Here is a 20,494-nt window from a genome sequence, read left to right as displayed (position 1 = left end):
GTATCATTTTTTTAAGATTCCACATGTAAGTGATATCATACGATATTTTTTAACAGAAACATGCACCATCCGCTTTCCTTGTTCCTGCTGCCAACACCAGGACACAGCCTCCTCGTAATGTCTGCCTTCGAGGAGCTTTCTTTTCTCCAGGTGGCCAAGATGGAAACTGCCTTCAGTGCAGACCCATGGAACAGTGTGACAAACCTCATCTCAAGTCACAGCCAGCTCTTCCTGGAGACCAGGTTTTAGGGTTTTGCAAAGTGGAGGACCGTCCATTACAGCTGAGCATTTATGCCTTCAAAATGCTCATTTCTTCTTATGAGACAATAAAATACTTCCTGCAGCAACAGCAGGTGAGCACAGAAAGCATCTTAAATATCTGACCTGAAGTGCTAAAGATGCTTAATAATCTTTAAAGTTACCAACAATACTGTTTCCTCCCGTTACCAGGATGTTGTAAAATGCCCTAATTAGTCTTTATGATAATGCCGACACCTCCACAGCACATAAAAAGGACTTTTAATTTTTAAAAGGACAACTCTGGTTGGTTTGATTTTTATCTCTAATTGGCCTATAATGTCTATTCCTCTGGCACTCCAGACAGGCAAACATTAATTTAACAAGCAACCCATACGCCATGGGAGACCAGAGAATCAAGTGTGGAAAAGAAGGTTCCAGGATTCTGGACGCATAATTGGCTTCATTCTCTTTTACCTCCTAGAAGGTGCTAAACAAGCATGTCTGCTGCTCAAGGGTGGGGGGAGGAGCCTCCAAGGCAGCTGCTTCCTGAGGACTCCCTGCCCTCCGCCAGTCCCTGCTGTGACACAACCAGAACCCAACAAATCCCAAGGACCCATCCCAGCCAGCCCTCTAGGAAAAGCCCCACAGGAGACCCAGCAGGTGTGGTGTGGTGGGCCAGCCAAGAAGCCAAGGCCAAGTGTCCCCGGTTCTGCACCAAAGGCCCTGTGGTCTTAGACTGGTCATCTATCCACCCGGGCCTGCTTCTTTGACTTTAAATGAAAAGAAGGATCTCAAATAATCTCCATAGCCCTTTCCAGCTTTCCCATCCCAAGATTTACTAGTGGGCACAGCTCTGCCAATAGCAGTGGTGATCATTTCCGCTCCCCCGCCAGCTGGTAATGCAGTGACTGGCTCTGACCACTGGGAGCCGTCAGCTCTTCTACAACATCCAGTCCTGCACCAAACACCCTGACCCAGCCCAGCTCCCAACCACATTGCCCAGGACACTCTAGACAGGTGCAGAACAGAAGCCAGTGGAGGTGGGATGCACTACAGGGTTGGGGACTGTACCTCCCAGTCAATGCCTAAGGAAATATATTTTAGCTCTTGGGAGACTGAGCTGAATGAGTCAGATGATCTCACTTCCAACGTGGGAAGCTATACCCGTGAGTTCTCCTAAACCAGAGAAACATCACCTTTGCACTAAAGGAGAGACAAGACCTTTTTTCTGCACTGAAAATTGGCTTTTCAAGTCATTCCTCTGGATTTTTCTAAGGGTTTGATATGTGTTTGGGGGCCTCAAGTATACGTGTTGCAGTAGAGACATGGTGGGGCATTGGGGGCGGGGAGAGGAGCACATATTGACCCCAGATGATTCCAGTTGCTGACTAATGAAACTCCACTGGCGGCAACACTCCCACCCACCCCCTTTCACGTCCCATTCTCCTCAATGAGCTGCTGGCAAAGACAGCAGGAGCTGAACTGAATAACATTGCTGTTGAAAAGCTTTTTTCCTCCAAAACCAAGAAAGCCATGACAATCTTTTATTTATATTTCCAATACTTCAATTTAGAGCCATACGTGTAATGGTGCTGCTGGTTCCGCAGCCACCCTCCCTCACCATGGCGCCACTGCCAGGCATCAGACACAGCTCATCAGCAACCCCGGGGCTGGCGGGGGGGTGCCCAGCAAGGCCATGGAAGCTGCGGTTTTACTCACACACTGGCTACTAGAAATGAAACTCACTCCTCAAGTGTGACGCTGGTTGGGCTATTGAGAGAGTGGTCCTCTGGTCGGTCCCACTGAGTATCTGTTAAATCAATCATGCTGTTAAACACATTAACACCACACACAAACATTTTTTTTTTAATTCCAGTTCCATGAAGTCTGAAACAAAACACAAATAATGTAAAGAAACTTCAAGCCAAATTTTCACTCAAACCTCAACAAGGCCTCCACTCAACTTTTCATCTGTTCTACTCCGTTGATACCTTCCCCCACCCCCTCATTCTCTTAGCCCAAACCCTAATTAATTACAGGGTGGGAGGAAGAGAGAAATCTACATGAGACTAGTGGTCGAGACTAAAATTTTGGTTTGTACAACTTTGGATGACACTCCAGCTCAACTTTCTCCTGCTGAAAGTTACTTTTTTTCCTTTTCAGGCCATATGGTACCCATCAATCCTAACTCTAAATTCACTTCCTTTTGTTCTGTACAAGGTCAGATCTAATCACTGCTTTAAAATAGAATTTAGGATATGTTGATTTGACTTCCCCTCAGTCACAAGGCTTGAAAAGAAATCATTTCTGTATTTCTCATACAGAAATGTTGACTTGAAGTAACAGAATTAGAAAAGTCTTCCTTGAAAATAAATTGAAGTATTTTGAGCCATTTGTGGGGTTTTTTGGGAATCCTTAAATTGTGAAAGATCAATTTACATAATCATCATTCACTATCCTTAAAGGCAACTTGGAGGGGGACTGCAAAGAATCAAATGCTCATTTTGCCTCATGGTTTAGGAGGGGTGGCGTGGTGCTCTGGGTAGACTGGGGCTTTGGAGAATCACAGATCTGGGTTTACTTCCCACCTCTGCCGTTCACTGTGTGATCTTAGTCAAGTCTCTGAGCCTGAATTTCCTCACTCATAAAATGGGAAGAATAATATCTGATAGGGTTTTTGTGCAGGTTAAAAAGATGTAGTTATATATGGATATATAAAATACACTACACACAGAATAGAAGAAAATCAACAAATGATACTATTACTGTTATTACCAAAAGTGAAAGAAGATTCGTGTAAGAGAACAATGATGTTTAGAATTTACTGGGAAATGCTGGGTTGGGGTAGAAACAACCCCCATAAGAAAACCTCACATTAAACTGCTGTGAAATCTGCCCAAACAGAGCGATCATCGAGAATAAGAAAATAAACTAAGGTACAGATCCTTCTACCATCATTAGGAGACAGACAAAAAATGTACAGCCTCCACCGGAATGCCTCTTCAAAGACCTACAGAGCCTGTGTCTAAACACCCACCACAAGACACAGCCCTGCTGGTCATTCCCAGAAAAACTTAAATTCAGCCACGTTCCTCTTTAGTGCCACCTTATTAACACTCATCTGGCTCCTCCACTCCCTTGTGTGTGGTATCTTCAACTGGCTGGCCCAAGGTTGGTCATGGATCCCCACAACCATGCCCTGATCTTTGACTCTCTCCCTGGCACCCTCCACCCCATGGCCTGTAATACCACCATCATACTTTATTTTCATCAATAATTGGTTAGGAATATGATTCTGTGTCTTAGAATACAAGCACGTCTAAAAATTTCACTGGGATCTTGCTTAGGGGCTGCTAGAGTTTGTCTGCAGTTATTCCTGCTGCATTAAAATCTGAGAATCACCTGACAGTTCTTGGGGCACAAAGTCCTCAGAACATGCCCTATGAATGGCCACCTCCTCTGCCAGCCCGTGGATGAATTTCACTGTCCCCTTTGTTTTCTTGAGAAGTTTCATGAGCACGGCCTGATAACAAGGTGTGACAAAGCTAGCTCAACAACAACAGGTCCTGGAAAGAGGTCTGCCTTAAAGACAGAAACAAAACGAGGTAAAGTGGGAACACGACCCCACCCAGAATGACATATGCGAGGCAGAGGGGTCTCAGGGCCTTTCCCAATAAGTTAATAAGTGGACAGTTTATGGAGTAACTGTGATTGGATGTAAGGAAAAGAGATGCTTTGAAGTTCCACTGACATCATCTTCAGTGAGGCCAATTAGCCACAAGCAGACAGAAATCAAGCCGGGGGCAGGGAGTCGTGGGGCAGAGGTGACCCTTTTCAAGAGGAAGCAGGTCACCTGTGCTGCAGAAGTATCACAGACCCAAATCAAGGGACAGGAACACCAACAGAAGCTGAAAAGCCGACAGGGCCACCCCGCCACTGTGATGCCTGCCTCACTTCCCAGCTGTAGAATGGAAGTAGCAGCACCAGACGGAAAGGTGCTTTACCTCTCAGGTGCTACTGCAGTGGGGATCCTGCTAGCAAACTGTTTCTGAAAAGTATAACATTAGTTCTCCACCTAAACAACAGTACCCAGTGAAGGCAGTGATTTTTATGGATCAAGCTTTCATATAAGCCACAGTTAAGTACATACAATAAAGAGTAAATAATAGTTATTTTATCAATCATAGCTTTTTAAAAACTTAGCCTTATTCTTGGAACTTGTTTAGAATTTTTTCCCAAATCACCCAGATTCACAATTATTCCAAGCCAAAGACTCCTTCAGATTGATTTGGACTTTAAGCCAACTTAGAATCAAAAACCTATATTGCTTTCCTAACTGCCAGTTGTGGTTGTTTCAGCCTAGGAAACTGTGATTTTCCTCTTTCACAACTTAATTTTGAAATAACCTCTCATGACTTTCAACCATGTTTCCTCAGAGTGCTACTTTCCTTCCGCATAGTTTAAGTGGAAAGGAAACGGGACAGTTATGCCCTAAGTCTCTACCAAGCTTTCTGTTTCCCTTGCTGTTTCCACCACATCTACAGGTACTCTCTCCACTGAAGTCTTGAATCCCTCAAAGTCAGCCGCGAGGATGGAAATCAACTTCTTCCAAACTCCTGATAATGCTGACACTTTTACTTTTTCCCACGAATCATGAACAGTCTTAATGGCATGTAGAATGGTGAATCCCTTCCAGAAGGTTTTCAATTGGCTTTGCCCAGACACATCAGAAGAATCACTATCTATGGCAGCTACAGATAGCCTTACAAAATATATTACTGAAAGTCGAAATTACTCCTTGATCCATAGGCTACAGAAGGGATGCTGTGTCAGCAGGCATGGAAACAACATGCATCTCATTGGACGTCTCACCAAAGCTCTTGGGTGACCAGGCGCATTGTCAATACGCAGTAATATTTTGAAAGGAATCTTTTTTCTAAGCAGTAGCTCTCAACAGTGGGCTCCAGGCTTTGTTGTTCCATTGATAGAGCACAGACAGGGTAGATTTAGCGTAATTCTTAAGGGCCCTAGGATTTCTGGAATGGTAAATGAGCATTGGATTCAACTTAAAGTCACCAGCCATATTAGCCTCTAACAAGAGAGCCAGACTGTCCTTGGAAGCTTTGAAGCCAGGCACTGACTTCTCCTCTCCAGCTACGGAAGTCCTATGAGGCATCTTCTACCAATACAAGGCTATTGTGTCTACGTTAAAACTCTGTAGTTCAGTGCAGCATCTTCATTAATAATCTGAGCTAGATCTTCTACAGCACTTGCTGCTTCACTCTACTACACTTTTTTATTATGGAGACAGCTTCTTTCCTTAAACCTCATGAACCAACCTCTGCTCACTTTAAATTTCTCTTCTGCAGGTTCTTCACCTCTCTCAGCCTCACAGAATGAAGACAGTCAGGACCTTCTTCTGGATTAGGCTTTGGCTTAAGAGAACATTGTGGCTGTTTCTTTGTTCTATCCAGATCATTAACACATTCTCCACATCAATAAGGCTGTTTCACTTTCTTATCATTCATGTGTCACTGGAATAGCACTCCTACTTTCCTTCAAGAATGTTTCCTTTGCACTCACAACTTGGCTAACTATTTTGCACGAAAAGCCTAGCTTTCAGCCTGTCTTGGCTTTCAACATGCCTTCCTCCCTAAGCGTCATCATTTCTAGCTCTTAATTCAAAGTGAGAGACGTGTGACTCTTCCTTTCACTTGAACAGAGAAAGACGGGGCAATGGCCTGTCGGAGCGGTCAGAGCACGCACAGTTTATTTATAAAGCTTGCCGTCTTACATGGGTGCAGTTTGTGGCACCCCCAAAACAATTACAACAGTAACACCAAAGATCACAGATCACCTAACAAATGTAATAAGAATGAAAATGTTTGAAGTATTGCAAAAGTCACCAAAATGTGACGCGGAGACACAAAGTGAGCAATATGTTGGAAAAATGGCACTGATGAGACTTGCTTGATGCAAGGTTGCCACAAACCTTCAACTTGTGAAAAAAATGCAGTATCTGAAGTGCAGTAAAGCAAAGTACAATAAAACAAAGTCTGTCTGCATACTCAACGTTTGATGGCTTCGGTGGAGTATTCCATGAAACTGGCCTGTTGTAGAATTAGGGGTGAATCTTGTGTGTGTGTGTGTGTGTGTGTGTGTGTGTGTGTGTGTTTTATTTTGTTTTTTAGCAAAGCTGGCATGGCTTGAAGTCCCAAAGGCTGAAAACGCCCTGAGAGATAAACCTAGAAGCTACAGTAACAATTTCCAAGGGAAGCAGACCATGGAACAGAAGTCCTTCTTGTTCAACGTCAGTAGGTTAGAGGGAATAACTACATAAAAATCATAGAATGTAGGGGGAAAAAAAATTTCATTCTGTTGGGCTACAAGGCTCATGGAAAAATACTCAACGGAACCAGGAACTGGATTCAACAACAGCCATGTTTCCTAGAGTTACATATATTCCTGTCCGTGACTCGTATCTGATGCTTTCCACAAAGCCACCTGAATTCCACTAAGCTCATGCACTACCTCCCTATACATTCCCATTAATAATAATTAGCATCTGTGTAGAATTTATGGTTCTCTAAACACTTTCACTTTCATAATCTCTCTTGATCTTTTCCATACCCCTGTAAGGTAAAAATTATTACTATAATTTCATTGATAAGTAAGCAGAGAAGTAAATTGCCCAAGGTCATACAGCCAGTAAAACAAAAACAACAACAACAAAAAGCTAAGAATGAAGGTCTTCTAACTTCAAGTTCAAAATTTCCATTTTACTCTGGCCCTCCCCTCCTCCCCGCCCCTGCAGGCTGCAACAAATTTGAAGTTATGCTACTGATCAGCAGCAATTGGTTTGAAATAAGAAATCTTTGTATTTAAATATAAACATGAATATTTCAAAATTGCTAATTCGGGCCAAATGTTGGGCTGAAAATGATTGCCAGCCTCTTTTGAGTGCTCCAACCCCCTTAAACCATTTGTTCTCATATAACATTTCGCTTAAGATGTAATACACAATACACATATAGTGTTTCCCATGTACAATCCTTTCCAGCTTCTAAGTCACTTTAGGCCATCAAAAGAAAACATAAAATAACTCTGGAGCTCTAGACTTTGGCAATCACCTTGTGCAGAGGGAAAGGGAAGAGTGGGAAGAGTTTTTACAACGGAGGAAATCCAGATTTCTCATTAGTCATGGTCTAAAAATGACAACCCCCTGCCGTCCAGCAGGCCTCCCTCCACTCCATCCCACAACCTGCAAGCTGAAGCTGGCACAGCCTGCTGCGGACCACATTTTTTCTGCCTGGCAACCCATCTACAGACCTGAGCAGGGAACCCATTTCTGCCCAACTTGCAGTGGTCCTCATGGCTTTAGGGGCAGAGTACCACCCAGGAGGGCTGGATTGAGGCACCTGAGAGGACCCAGCTGCAGTTCCAGCCCTGGGCCATGGCATCTGGCCACCTAGAGCCCATCAAGAAGTAGAGCCAACACCAAGGCCCCTCCTCATGCACAAGCCTCCTTCCCCACCCAAGAGCTCACAAGTGAGTTTAATAAGCTTGCCCTGAGTACTCCCCCAGGCTTCCCACCCCCAGAGGCCTTTGTTTATCCAACCTGACCACAGTCAGGAGAGTCTGGTGAATAAGGTGAGAATGGTTACCCTCCCTCCCATCAGAGCTGGCAGAAAGCAGAGTAACCACACCTTACAGCTCAGAAGGAAAGGAGTGTGTAATTTATGAAAATCAGGAAGGGGTCCTGGCCCCAGATGTATTTCTCAAAACAACTCTTCAGCCATCTGAATACATAGGGTTAAACCTAGGTTTTTATCTTTAAATAAAAGGTTTCATTTATTTAAAGATAAAATCTAAAAGAAAGGCAGTACCAGGTATCTTTGGCAGGGAACCCCTCTTCCTCTTCCTCCCTCTCTTTCACTCTGAGTTCCTTACACCACAGCCCCCACGTTACAAGCTGTCCATACTTCCCTTTACAAGTAGGCACAGTCCAGTTCTCTCAGCATTTCCCAGCTCTACCTCCCTTGTTCCCCAAACCAACACATTTTCCCTTAGGCATAGAATTATGATTTGCTCGTGAATTTAAACCCCTGACAGAGGCCTGTGCTCCAGATGCAAATATGGCTAAAAACTGTTTATACCCTTTTCCCAGGAGGACAGATACATTCCATCCAGTCATGGTTCTAGGCCTTGGCTACATGTACAGGCACCAAAGAACTGGCTTGAGTTTGTTTTTCCACTTTGATGGCGTCTTAAATTGAGATCTTGGGAAACAGACTCTAAGATGGAAAGCTGCCTGCTGACGGTTTACTGGGGACGTCTCTCGGGATACAGGGAAGAGAAGAAAGCAGGATGGGGCAGAGGGAGAAACTAACCAACAACGTGGTTGCACCAGAGACTTCAGGCAATCCGATGGGAAGCTCTAAAACTGGGGTGGCTTATAGGAGTTGTCCCAAACCGAGAAAAGAGGCCAGGCCTTTCAATCCCTTATCAGCCAGTCACTGGCCTTAGGTTGCCTGTAGGAGGGGGTACATACCTTGGGTGAGGCAGTTCTCTGTGGCCGAGAGCAATTCCTAAGTGACAAAGCTGTGAGCCATTAGCGGCCAATATTCCCAGGAGCTGGGGACAGATGTGTAACTTCTGAGGAGGAATCTGGATGGAGCATTATAGCCCACGATAGCCCCCTGATGCACTTGTTTTTTATAGTAAGTCCACCCCATCAAAGGAATAGTTTTTCCATGATTCCGGCTGACTTTGTTTCCAGGAGAAACTTAAAAGACAAAGACTTATGCAAAGAAAACTCCTTGCTGCTACAGTTGATCTCAGGGCTGAGACTGATAATCACTATTGTCTCTTCGCCCACATTTGTTCTAGATCCCCTTCACTCTTGGCTAGAATCTTTGCTGGTCTAAATGGCTTATCTGGTGCAGTGACCCAGACTTTAACCTCTGAGGGCTCTGAGCTCCTGACTCCTACGTCAGGTTCAGGCAGTGGCTGTTGTGCTTTCCTATTTTCTACTAAAACTGGGCAGGGAGTCCCAGTGGATCACCTAGAAGTCAAACATCTTCCTCCTTGCTCTCTTTGAGTAGCAGGAGTCCTACGTCTTCCTAATAATGAGGTCCATTACTCGTAACAGCATGTAACACCAGACAATGCTGGTCTCCTGACACAAGAAACCCAAAGTGACCCAGGTGGCAGCCCTTACTGTGTCCCCTTGTGGAAGCATTCTTCCTCTGGGAATGAGATGCACAGACCCCAGAGCTGTGGGAAAGGGAAGTAGCAATTCCCCAAGCAGGCCACTGAGAATGATAGTATGGGGCCACTCCAACTTCTACCTCTTTGGTTTCCAGACTCCTGTATTCCACCTATGAAAGAGCACCACAGGATGGTTATTGATTTAAGGCTCTTACCTTAAATGGAGGATGGTGTCCCAGCTTTACAGGACATCATTTTCAAGCTGGCATTTAAGCAACTTTTTAATAGACCATTCTACCACTCTATCATTCTTGTGGCTTCTGGGTAGTGCAGTAAATGATAAGACCAATGGATCCCCGGCCATGTGCCCACTGCCACATGTTCTTTTGCTATAAAGTGGGTCCCTTGGTCCAAAGCAATGCTATGTAAGGTCCCATGTCAGTAGATTAAATGTTCTGTAGGTTATGAGGGAGTAGTGCTTGCTGAGGGCCTGTGAGCAACAAGGCAAACTCATAGGTGGAGTATGTATCAACTCCAGTCCAGATGAACTGGTGCCTGTTTCAAGGTAGAAGGTGTCCAATGTAGTCAAGTGTCTGGTTGGTCTCCTCAATAGATGGAGCCATATTAAAGGCTCAGCACTGGCCTCTGTTGCTGCCAGTTGGATATTTGGCAGCGGATGTAGTTAGATCAGCCTTGGTGAACAGCCCTGACCCTGACACCATGACTATTCTTTGCTTTTACTCATTGTGCCAGCACTAGGATGGTCCATGCCAGACGGGCTGATGTCACCTGGCTAAGTCACTTTACAACTTTGTTGTTTTGTGCCTCTTTTTGATAGCTACTGTCTTGTGATCCTTCATGTGCAATACAAAATTCATGCCCGTGCCCATAGATCCACCTGGACCTCCTTGTCCCTGATCTTCCAGTCTTTCTCCTTCTAAGCCTCTAATGAAGCAGCAAGGCCATGAGTCTACATATATTCCTACATAGGGCCACTTCACTCTCCACAGAGTGGATGACCCAGTGCACCTCCTGGAACTCTGCCCCTGGAGGACTTCCCCTCACTGGGGTCTTTCAGAGATTCCCCAAGTGGGTCTTGCATGCAGTCACTCAGCGTCTTTGGCTTCTATCCACAAACCTAGCTGATCAATCCATGAACCTGACTCAGGTATTCTCCTTCTCTGTCGGCCGGTTGGTTACGAGGGACCGTGGATTGGCCACAGATGTGCGCATAGGCGCAGTGCTGGTACAACAGTGGCGGGTGTTGCGGGGTCTGCAGCATCTGCTCCTGCAGCCTCCCTGTGGTCCTGTGGGCGCCTCTTCATGAGTGGACCACTCCCCTCTTACAGTGGAGCGCTGCTGAGTCCACCATGCCTTGCAACTTGGAGGACCTGACACCGCCCGCTCATGCGGGGCAGGTCTGGCTGCGTGGCCACTTGATGTCCTGTGGTCAAATGCTCAGTCTCTACCAGGGCCCAGAGGTGTGGCAGATGCTGCTTTCTCACTGGTGTCTACGTCTTTGCTTCTCTCTCTCTCCAGGGCCTAGTTCTAGAACCCTGGGAGCCCACATTGAGATTTCCCATTGGTGCTTCCCGTGAATGATACAGAGTGCATTTTTCTATCACCAATGCCTTAAGCACCACAGGGGTGCCAGGCCAGGTGACCCTAACAGCAGAGCTCCCTCCATCACAGCTTGGGCCTGCCGCAGAGCCTTGCCCTTCTTTGGGCCTGCCTCACAGCAAACAGCCTTCCGGTCCTCCAGTTAACGGGCAGGAGCAGCATTCCAAAGAACAACACATGCTGCCTCCGGAATCTGAAGCATCGTGCGTCCTTCTTGGCAATGGGAGATGAAGGTGGCAGTAAGTTTTCCTTTACTTAGAGATCTCCCAACATGGTCCAGGCCATCTGACTCTAGAAAATGTCATGAATGCAACAGGCCCCTGAATCTTCCTAGGGTTTATTTCCTGCTGTCTGGAGCATGTGTGCCTTACCAAGACCCCCAACATACCTGCCATCTCTTGTTATCTGGTCTGATTAATACAGCATCGTCACCATAATGGACCACTGTGGTGTTCTAAGGAATGTCCAGATGGTTCTTGTCCCTTTGGTCTAGAATATGATACAGGGCAATGGGTAGAGTTAGTATGGCCGTGAGACAAAGTGAAAAATGGTTACTCTTGTTGGTTACATTGAATGTAAATTGTTTCTGACCATCCTTTCTAATAAAGGTAAAAAAGAACATATTTACAAGATTAATGCCAGATACCATAACCTAAGGCTGTGTTCATCTGCTCCAAACAAAGAAACTCATGTCTGGCTTAGAGCTACAGTTGGGGCAGCTACTTGGTAAAGTGCCTGGTTTTTAAGGTTTATATTAGAGAATGAAATGGGGGTCTGATGGGGACTACCATCCTTGCTTCCTTAAGTCTTTGATGTCTGGCATGCAGTATTGATTTTGATTCACTCTCTTGGCTGGCAGAGGGGGCTGGCAGTGTCAGAGGTTTCCACCTGGGTTTCCCCACAATGATAGCTCTTACCCTTCAGGCAGGAGGGTTCTGGCAAGTCCCAAGTAGTTTCATTCCAATTATACATTTGGGGACTGGAGAAATGACCATCAGGTGGGTCTGGATCAATGACCACCAAGAGGGTCTTCAGGATTCAGCCTCTTCAGGTATAAAATGAAAGTTAACGTGGATGTGGCAGAAAGAGTCTTAGACTGGGACTGAGCATGACCCTGGCTCTGCCAAATTTCCTATGTGATCTTACACAAGTACTTCACCATCCTGGGCCTCAGTTTACAATCTATAAATGAAGGACTAGATATGACATCCACTCAGGTTTCTTTCAGTTCAAATAGTCAATATTCTTTGTGTGTCTGTCACCAGTCCTAAAAGCAGATAGGCTCAACCCTTTCTAAAAACAAACTCCATTTTTATGCCAACTTTCTTATGGAAAGTTTCAGGTGTGAAGAGAATCAGCTTGTGAAACAGATGACTGAGCATTTCTCAGAATAAACATTTGCCAACGCTAAGTTAGACAGGGAATTGCCTGGAGTTATGAGCTTCAAATGCAGCATTAAAACTCTTAATAGGCCTAGAGATTCATTTGGCGATTTAGTATTTATTAATATCCCCACTGATTTTATGTTCACCTCCAAATTCAATGCAAATGCTATTTTTACCAGCATCTTTATTACATTCATTGAATGGCATGAAGGCATCTTGTAGAATTACATACAGACATGTCCTGAAGCTGCTTTTAGAAATTGCTATTTTTATTCCATAGAGTTAATTGAACCTGCTGCTATATATCTAATTTATGTAAAGTACAAAGACAGCAAGTTGTTAAACAAAAGTGTTTTGGGTGCATAATATTAGGAATCACTCCCTTTAATGTTAAGGAATACAGGCTATCAAAATGATCTTTCTCTCCTAAATGTAATAGATGAATTTTATTTATGGTTGCATATTATATGTATTAAGATCTGTGTAATCCAATAAATATGGTGGAATGCAACAATTTTCCCTACTAGTATTGGCAGATAAAGTTGCTTAAGTCAATATTTTGGTAATTTAAGCTTTGATAACCAGCTCTTGAATATATTAATGATGATCCATTTCACTACACATTATGATCTGGATCAGTCTGTCTATCCCCTCTTTAAATAGATCTAACTGGCTCAACTTCCACTCACAGATGTAAAGTACCATCAGTACACATTACTTTTTAGTACTGCTTCCCTCCAATATTGATTTTTAATTTTTCTGTCAAACAGAACATGTGCTCTCATCCTGTAACGAGGATACACACACACACACACACACACACCCCACCAGCTGAGTCATCACACTATATGTAATTTCCCTAATAATGTAGGAACTGTCATGCATGAACATCAATATTGTTTAAGTTATTTTTTTTCCAAGAAACAGAAGCTGACTTTGACTTGCTTAAATAGAGGAGGGGAGAAGAGACATTTATTGGAAGGATCCCAGGCTATCACCTAGAATCAAAAGGAGAGCTGACCAGACTCAGACAGCAAAGGAGCCCAGGGATTCCCCTGTCCTCAACAGGAGGTAAGTAACTGATATACGTCGAATATTTACTGTGTATCTGTCCCTGTTCTATGTATTTTAAAGGTGTTCTCCCATTTCATCCTCAAAACGGTATCATGAGGTAAATACCACCATCTCCATTTTAAAGATAAAGAAGCTGGGGAAACGGAAGTTAAGGAATTTGCCGAAAGTCACAGAGCTAATGAGAAGTAGAGGCAAGGCTCCACGCGGCGCACACATGCTGCTTCCTTTCCAGAGCACAGCCACCAGGTGGCCCAGCACCACCAGCCGCCACTCTCCACGTGTCACTGTTTCAGGTCCCACAGGCCTGGGAGACTCTCCCTCCGACTCTCCTGGTCAGAGAGGCAGGCCCTTGCCACACAGCCATGGCACGTAGGGACAGCGCCTACAGGTCCCAAGCTGGCCCCTGAGAAAGAAACCCTTGTAAGCCTGAAAGTCCAGCCAAGGAGCTTCTATTGCCTTGTTGCAGCAGGTAAACCACTGAGCTTGGTCTCACAAGACCTGGGTTCTAGTCCCTGCTCTGGTGCTAATTATATGAACTTGGCGAAGCTTAATCAACTTGAGCTTCAGTTACTTCACTTATAAAATTAAGCAGCTGGATTACACTTACCCTAATCTTTCCACCCTTAAGACTCCTTTATAGTTAATAAAAACATAGGTCACCCTCACAGGTGGCACCTCCTTCAGCTGCCATGTGCTTGAGAACTCTGACGAAGCTCTACAGCGCCTCGCCTCCAAAAGTCTTTATGAAATCAGTCATAGGAATCTTTCACCTTTGGGGACATTCCCATGCCTTCTTCACTGAGGCATCATGGAGGCCAGAAGAGGAGCACCTGGATTCCATAGTGCTAGGGGCTCCTCTGAGAAAACCGCCATATGCTTATCATTCCCCATGTGTCACTTGGCCTCCTCCCCAGAGGATGAGCTATCTACACAGGATTCTGACCTGACACCAATAAAATACACATTTTATTGTCTCTTTGTCTACCTGGTTGCCTCAAGTAACCATCTTGAAATTAATCTTCCATTGTTCCTTTTTCTCTATCCTTCTGACAAGGAATCTCAAAGTTCAAGGAGGCAGAGACTTAAAGGCACCTGGGGGGTTTATTGAGTTGTACAGGTGCTACAGACTGAATGTTTGTGTCCCTTAAAATCTCATGTTGAAGCCCCAATCCCTAAGGTGATGGTATTTGGAGGTAGGGCCTTTGGTGGGTGATTAGGTTTAGATGAGGTCATGAGGGGGGAGCCCCCATGATGGGATTAGTGTCCTTACAAGAAGATGAAGAGACCAGCACACTCTCTCTCTCGCACCACGCCCCTCCCCACACCACATAAGGACACAACAGAAAGGTGCTTGTCTACTCTCACCAGGAGATGAATCAGCTGGCATCCTGATCTTGGACTTCACAGCCTACGGAACTGGAGAAATTGATTCCTGCTGTTTGAACCACCCAATCTATGGTATTTTGCTCCAGCAGCCTGAGCTGACTAAGACAGCAGGTGAGCTGCTGAAGGATGTGAATTTTAGACTTGAGTACATAAATCCAAGTGTTAGCCCTAAACCCAAATCTTTCTTGTCCCACATAACCAATTAAATTACCAAATATGAAGTTACTCCAAATATACAACAATCCACTATTTTTCCAAAAACAAGATTTTTTTAAAACCTTTTAATCAACATGAATACATACATTTGCAGGAATTGTGGACAGAGTAGGCAGAACAGTGGTCACCAAAGATGCCAGGTCCTACTCCCTGACAACTGTGAATATAAACATTACATGGTGAAGTTTCTGCGGATATGATTAAGTTAAGGGTCTTGAATTGGGGGTGATTATCTGGATTATCTAAGTGGGCCTTAAATGCCTTCAGAAGTGTTCACATGAGAGAAAGGCAGAGGGACATCTGACTCACATACAGAGGAGAAGGTAGTGTGATGAAGGAGCAGAGAGAGATTTGAAGATGCTGCCCTTGAAGACTGCAGTGATGTGGCTACAAGCCAAGGAATGCCAGCAGCCACCAGAAGCTGGAAGAGGCAGGAATGGGTTCTCCCCAAAACCTCTGGAGAGAGCACAGCCCTATCAGAACCTATCAGTGATACTGACTTGGAACTTCTGGCCTCCAAAACCGTGACAGTATGAGTTTGTGTTGTTTTAAATCATCAAGTTTGTGGTCGTTTACAACAACAGCCCCAGGAAACTAATTCAGCATCTACTCATTTCCTCCCTTTCACTTCAACAAGAAGGGAATACATCGCTGCCCACTGATGCTGGACTCGGCCATGAGACTGGCTGGCACCTCGGGGTGAATGGAAAGGACATTTCTGCCCCTTGACTTTGGACTCAGTTATGTGACTTGTTTTGGCCAATGGCATGTTAGTGGATATGATGCCAGCAGAGGTTCAAGATGTGCTTGCATGGCTGGGCTTGTCTTCTTGTGCTTCTGCCACTGCCAGAGAAGAACGTGACCCAGGCGCCAACTTGAACAGAGCCCAAAGCCTGGAGCTCAGCCCAGAGAGCTGGGACCAGCTCAGCTCCACCCTAGGCAGCCTGCACACGCTGGCATGATAAGTATATGCGCCTTGTTTATCCTACTGAGATTTTATGGCCGTTTGTTATGTGGGCAGATGGTTGAAATCATCAGCTCTAGTTACAGCAGTTAACCTATTAATTTAGTTACAATCATATACTGGAAGACTTATATATAATAATATGTGACCACATTGCTTTCTCCATTCTCACACTTCCCAAAACCATCATAGACAATGTTCACAGATAACCTGGACAGTAGCTTCTTAATGTTACACGGTTCTCCAGAGCACAGCATCTTCACACCATCTAGGTTGTGTGAGGAACGGACTGTCCAATTTTTCACCGAAAATTTCATACCAGCACACAAGTGCCTGGTCTCATAACAGGAGAATAGATTTTGTTTTAGTTTTTCTCATTCATCCCAATTCCTATAATGTAACATCTATTGCTTTTTCAAACGGTCTTTAAAGGACTGGCTTAAAGTGATATCCAATGCTTGTATAATTATAAGGCCAAAAACTCAGGATCAATTACTAAATCGTGTTAGAAATTTTGCCTCCTTTTTTTTTTAACCTATTGAGATAGGTGATTAGCTAGCATTAATCAAAGTCATTTCAAGATAACATGTCTTTCTCAAACTGGTCTCTACTGCACAGTGACCTGATCTTTCTCCAATTATCTGGTGGTTTTCCAACAAAGATCAGTTCACAATGCCAGGCATGGTTCATACGGTCAACTATTTTTGGAAAATTTGCAAAAGTAAGGTATTTTAATTGCAATGTGTGAAGACCACTATGCCTTTCTGTTCCAACTTACTCTCCATCAAGCTCTGCCCTTGGCCCAGGTGTCTTGGAGAGGGCAGAGGCATTCAAGAGATCTGGCTAAGGGCAAGTTGAGTTGGGGGTGCATCTAGTTTGAGTTCAGTGGGATGTATTTTGATGGCTCGCAGTCACTTCTGTGCATAGTGAAGTCATTGTTAGCTGTCTTGGGGTAGGAACACTCTGATAGCTCACAGTGCCAACTCATCTGGCACCAGGGCCAGAGCCAGAGGTCATATTGAGATACTCACAGGTCCTATGGCACCCAGCATGGAAGTATGTGGGTATTGGACATGAAATTTAAGTTGAAATGTATAACCACAAGCCAGCCTGTGGAAAAATTCTTCCAGTCATTAGACATTTAAAACTGCAAGTAGAAGATTTGATTCCCATTAATGCCTAATAAGAACAGAAGGTCTTCCTTATTGAGGAAGTGTACTCAATGATGCAGCATATACAATTATAAATGCACCGTTGACATTTTTTCTTTTTGATGGGAAACATGTGAAACAAATTTATCAGAATTCCTGGATCTATTGGGGAAAACCCATAGCAGTACCATAAACTGAGTACATCATCTGGTAACAGCTCAATTACAAGTGAAACTTGCTAGCGGTTTACTCAGATCTGACAGTCACCCTGAATGTAAATGACACTACCAAGAACAAATTATGAAGTTCAAAGGAACTCTTCTAAACTATTTATATATTTTTAAATGCCAACAAACTGAATTATCATTGTATTGTCATTATGGAGAATGATTTTATAAAATCATTGTCATATGAAGACACATGGGGTTTTTTCTCTGCAGTTTGTAGTGCTTGCGGTATTTATTGGCTTTTTAAAAATAGATGATTTCTTCTCTCCTTCTAAATAACTATTCAGCTTTGAGCAAATTTTGTATTCTTTTTCTTAAAGCGAGTCCCTGCAAATTGATTCCTCAAAGCTTTATTAAATGCAGAGTGATCATCATAATGGGGTTTGAGTCTGGTTTAGTGAATGCAGCCCTCTGCACCAACCCACCCTTGGTGCTCTTGGCAGGACCACTTGGTACTGCCTGAATCACAGGCACGCTCCATCCTCCAGCTCTGTGTTCTTTTTTGGTTACTCATAAGCATCACAGACCCAGCTGCCTTACAGTGGAACTGTCTAAAGCAGAGAGGCAGAAGAAAAGGAGGAAGGCAGAATTTAGTAAGCTGCTACTGCCACAGTTCAAATCTTGGCTTCTCAATTTCCTGGCTGTGTCATCCTGGCTGTGTCATTACTTAACCTCTGGGAATAATTACAGCCCCTCTCTCATGAAGCCACTGTATTAAATGAGTTAATTTATCCGGAATGTTTAGATCAATACCTAGCACATGGTGATAAACTCTCCATAGAGATGCACTCTTGTTACATTCTTGTACTTGTTATGCCCACCTGCCAAGCTGTGTTGATTGCTAGCTCCTCAATGAGTTCTGATAACCAGCCTTATCATTTCCTTGCAAAAGGAAAAAGTAGATTTAATAGAGCTTCAAAATTTGCTCAAAATCTTATCACATAGCTAGTATGAATGACAGAGGGAAAATTCAAATCCATGAATAACTGACCCACTCAACTTCTTTTCATTATACCACGAACCTCAAAAATTGATTTTGTTCTCAATTCACACAAATGAAAAAGATTGATTAGATCAGAGCTTTAAAAAGAAAAAAGCTGCTGTGAGTAAATTGCCGTGAGTAAAATAATAATTGATGGCTGGGTTGTGAAAGGGTTTGTTTACTTGTTTGTTTATATGTTTGTTTTAAGTAAACAAAGTCAAAACTGCTGAAGAAAATTTACATGTTATGCAATTCTTGTTATTCTGTACCCCTTACAAAGTCTAGAATCATCTGATTTGGAAACATAAGACACATTTTATATGAATTGGTTTGCTCTTGAAATTTGTCTGTTACATTAAATTCAAAGCACTTTTATTCAGCCAACACTGACAAATTTTCTGATTGTGCTACTTTTGAGTAGTTTTTCATTTCTGTTACAAATGGAGCTACAAGCTGCTGAACTTTAAGGAACCCAGCATCCTTTTTTTTTTTTTTTTTTTTTTTTTGCCAATTTATAAGGAGGCAAACTGTTGAGAACAGAGGAATGCAACCACACTATAATAAAACAAAGAGCTATTGTGTTGTCTGGAGTGGTTTTCTTTACAGTGAGGGGTAGAGACAAAAAAACGCTCATTTTCAGAAAAGGAATTAAAAGGGAGAAAGGAAAAGCCCTCATTTCTTCTCCCAGGCTTCCCAGTGGATTGAACACAATGTCTGCCAGGTAGAACAGAATTACCTGGTAGGTATCTAGGAATTTGTGCTTTTTGCGATTTTTTTAAAAGAATTTTTTGTCATATACTCAGGATTCTAACATCCTTCCTAAGTCTTTAAATCCTTACTATTATTAAATCTTGAGTACATTATCATCACAGTCATACATTGCTCCCCCCTGATACAGAGCTTTGTCCACGTACAAGCCTGGACCAGAGGCTGTCCCATAGGCAGCATCCTGTCTCCAGGGAGATTATCTCCAGTCCACACAGGGTATTAAAAATTTCTTCAGTGTACTGCCAATACTAAAATTGAGAGGAGGGAGAGGGTATAGCTCAGTGGTAGAGCGTATGCCTAGCATGCACAAGATCCTGGGCTCAATCCCCAGTAATCACCCCCACACACACCAAAAACAAAAAGAAGAACTTAATTAATTAAAGCTGAAAAAATTTAAAAAATAGAAATAAGATTGAGAGATCTCACATTGATGTGTGGGATTCTGGCTTTTCTTTAAAAACCAGACCATCTGGCAATTCTGGACCTGCCTTCCCCTCAAAGCTAGAATCAGCAGGCACGGAAGAACAGCTGCCCTGCTAGACCGAGCAGGCCTTCTGCAGGCTGCACCCCCCTGACGGCAAAGCCAAGCTTTTGACACCACTTGTCATCATCCTTTAGCTCTTGGCCTTCTTATAGTAGAGCTCCTGAGTATTTGGTCTTGCAACCTTTCCACACTCTTAAAAATTATTAAGCACTCAAAGAGTTATTGTTTTTGTGTGTTAGATCTATAAATATTTACTGTATTAAAAACTAAAACTGAGAAAGTGTTCAATGTGAAGATATTTCATATTAACATCAATAACATTTTTAGGAAAAATTATTTTTCCAAAACAAAAAAGTTATGAGAAGAATGGTACTGTTTTTATATTTTTGAAATACTCTTTAATAACTGGCTTAATAGAATCAGCCAGATTCTCACATCTGTTTATGCAGTAAATCTATTGTGATATGTTGTTTTGGATAAAGCAAATGAAGAAAACCAGCCTCACACAATTGTGTAAAGTAGTTGTAAAATGGACAAGTGTTTTCATAGCCTTTTCATATAATTGTGAACATAATTCTTTGATACTACACTAAAACTCAGCAAGCGGTAACCTCTTAAAGGTGAGTTGCAATGTGGAATCTGAAACCATACCAAGAAACTCACACTCTGTTACACTGAAATCCACTGATCTTACACTTCAAAAGTATCTTCTACCCATGTAAGATTTCATAATATCATGCACTGGTCATTTGGAAAATATTGGTTCAATGAGTTATGCAGATCTTCC

This window comes from Vicugna pacos, chromosome 5 (genome assembly GCF_048564905.1).
Source record: "Vicugna pacos chromosome 5, VicPac4, whole genome shotgun sequence".
Taxonomy (NCBI): domain Eukaryota; kingdom Metazoa; phylum Chordata; class Mammalia; order Artiodactyla; family Camelidae; genus Vicugna; species Vicugna pacos.
The sequence above is the reverse complement of the archived record's forward strand: the minus strand, read 5'-3'. Positions refer to the sequence as shown.